General features: G+C 33.9%; 1 long non-coding RNA gene across 1 annotated transcript; it reads left to right on the top strand.

Moving 5' to 3' along the window:
* Positions 1 to 1,640: 1,640 nt before the first annotated feature.
* On the top strand, positions 1,641 to 2,921 carry LOC115963006. The gene is made up of 2 exons (XR_004085660.1): positions 1,641 to 2,109; positions 2,728 to 2,921. It is a non-coding gene; the product is annotated as an uncharacterized LOC115963006 (long non-coding RNA).
* Positions 2,922 to 3,133: the final 212 nt, after the last annotated feature.

Here is a 3,133-nt window from a genome sequence, read left to right on the forward strand (position 1 = left end):
GTTTTATGCGGAAGTGAAATTGGGTTGGGCTAGTATTGATTTTGTGTAATTTGGTAGTGGGGTTTACATTTCTCTCGAAGGTAAGCGAGCAATGGTGATGACACTAAATGCTAATCAACTAGTAAGCCTAAAAAAGGAGTGAAATAATAGCAATGAACCATTCTTTCACTTCTTGACTCACACGTTGGGATATCATAGAAGGGTATGTTTTCCAAGCCTACATGCTTCCTTTTTCCATTGAGCTCAAAAGGTTTTTTTTTTTTTTTTTTGGTTAAAAAAATATCTCTCTTGGGCCCTCCAGGCCACACCTCCAAAAGGTCCCCCAAAATAATTTCCTTCAAGTGGCCTTGGGCTGTTTTGTTGGTTGGGCTTTCAAGTTGGCCTTTGTAAAAAAAAAAAAGGCCATCAACTAAGGCCCATGTGTCCACCTAGTTCACTCATCCTTCATACTTCCGCATATGTTGAGTCTTTGAGTGAAAATGTGAGTTTAAACTCACATAACAAATAAGCCCTTATTTTTCTTGTTAAAGAACCAAAAACAAAAGACAGTTTATTCCAAATTGTGTTAAAGGAATCTCCTCTAATATGTGATGTGACCGTTTATAAGACCCTCAATGCATATATGATCTTTTGACAAATAGAAATTGAACAAATTTTATAACTATTAAATAAATAATGTGAATAAAAGCACATATAAATACTTGTTAGAGCCATCACTTAAAAAGATAAAAGAACTTTCCTCCGCTTGAAGGAAAATTATGGAAAAGCCAAATCACATTGTGGGAGAGTAAGATCTTAACTAATTAAAGAAACAAGTCTAATGTTTTAGGATTATGATCATCTAGAGTTTTTAGGGTAACACTACCATAGAGTTCTTAAAATATTATCAGTTCATTTTGAAATGTGTAAATTATATTTGACTATGTCATCAATAATTTAAAAATTATTGTGTGTGTGTGTGTGTGTGTGTATTTTTCAATATTGATGATGTGTTAAAATTCAATTTACTAATTTCAAAATTAATGAAAAGAATTTAAGAATAATAAATCTAACTAACAACATAACAAATTTTAAAAATGTTAAAGTTGTAGATTGTGATTAGTGTACAATAAAAGTAATGTCAATAATAGTTTTAAATGAAAATAACATTACACTAATAACAATTTAACAAGAATGTAAACCGTAAGATTTATATAATCCAATAATTTAATTTAGACCTAGGGCAATAAGCAAATGGATTCAAACAAACTAACAACCCCCATCGAGCTAACTAAAAAAAAGTTTATCAAAAAAAAAACTATTTAAAAAAAAAAAAAAAAAAGACACAACTTGTATTCAGTGTAGTAATACACACAACATACACTTTAAGATTTAGATTTTAGAGATAAGATCAAATCTCAACGTGATAAATGCACAGGACACAAACTTGCCCCTTAAAAACAAAAAAAATTAGCAAACTAACACCAGAACCCAAATAACCCATAAAAGGAAGGCCCAAAATCCACAACTGTATGGACCCCAAAAACCCCCAATAAAACCACCACCACGCAGCCCTACCCTATCACAACCCCAGCCAATACTTACAATCCACGTGTCTCTCTTTCTCTCTCTCTCTCACAAACCCCTCTATATAAACTCCCCTTCACCCTTAAAAATATCTCGACTCTCTCTCTCTCTCTCTCTCTCACAAATTTTCTATCCCTCTCCTTCCCTAGGGTTCAAAACCACCATTCCGTTAGATTCGACTCATTCTTTTTCTTTTTTTTAATATTCATATAAAAAAAAAGTTCCATCATGATGCAACAGCCAGCATCCGGGGTGGTCCCACAGCAGATGCCGTCGGAACAGCAGTACCAGCAGGCGCACGCCGCTGCCGCTGCGGCGGCGCAGCAACAACAGCAGCAGCAGTGGATGATGCAATAGCAACAGCAGCAGCAGGTACTACAACAACAGTCTGGGTGGGCCCAGCCTCAACAGGCCCAAGCCCAGGCCCAGTACTCGGCCCAACAGACTGCCGGGTCGGAAGAGATCCGCTCTCTCTGGATTGGAGACTTGCTTCCCTGGATGGAAGAGAATTACCTCCTTAGCTGCTTCGCTCATACCGGAGAGGTATAACTTTTTTAAATTTTCTGTGTATGTGTGAGATTTAGGGTTTTGTTTGGTTTGGGTTTTTGAAATTTTTGGAAAAAAAAAAGGTTCTTTTTTTGTATTTGATGTGGAATATTGTCAAATTAGGGTTTTTGAATATTGGGTTTGCGATTTTTGATTGATGGGTGTTTGGTTTGGGTTTTCTTTTTGTTAGAACTATCTAGATTGAATTTTGATTGCAAAGCTGAATGTGGGTATGTTTGGTAGTGATTTCAATTTTGGTTTAAATTTGATTCTGTGAAAACTAGGCATGAAAAGCAATTTCAAAAGGATTGAAATCTAAATTTTTGAGTATTATGGTTTCGTTTCATTTTTTGTTTAATACAAAATAAACATAAAGATTGATTTTCTTTTTTGTATTCTATTCCTTTTAATCCAATCGAATTGTTCCATAATCTTTATTTTTTTTATATGTAATAAAAATCCATTAAAAGAAAAAAAAAATAATAAAAGAGGGTCACAACCCTAGTACATGGGGGGAGTATACAAATGAAATTGTTTCATTATATGTTTTATTGTTCCTGTGTAATTGTGGTATTCTAATGATATCTTATTGTCTGTCTCATTATGTTATCTCAGGTTGTATCTGCTAAGGTTATCCGCAATAAGCAAAGTCAGATATCTGATGGTTATGGTTTCGTTGAATTTGTTATCAACAAAACATTTGCTTTCATAAGAGAAAGTAAAAGCCTATAACTTCAGTGGACATGAACACAAACCTTACTAATTACAACATGTCAACATTGCATGTTTTTCATCAAATTATAAAAGAAGTGAACATAGAATGTTGGCCTAGTTGTGACAATGAACTCTTCAATGTCTCTTAAATTGTAAAAAAATTCAGATAAATAATTTTCAAAATCAAATTGTGAAATCTGTTAAGCCACTCTAACGGATTAACAAGTAATATTGGATCTTATTACAAGGGTTTGGATAGACTTAGAAGCTCAAAAAAATTGGCTGTTTCCAGAAGGGTATTCTCTAT

Source organism: Quercus lobata, chromosome 10 (assembly GCF_001633185.2).
Source record: "Quercus lobata isolate SW786 chromosome 10, ValleyOak3.0 Primary Assembly, whole genome shotgun sequence".
Classification (NCBI taxonomy): Eukaryota; Viridiplantae; Streptophyta; class Magnoliopsida; order Fagales; family Fagaceae; genus Quercus; species Quercus lobata.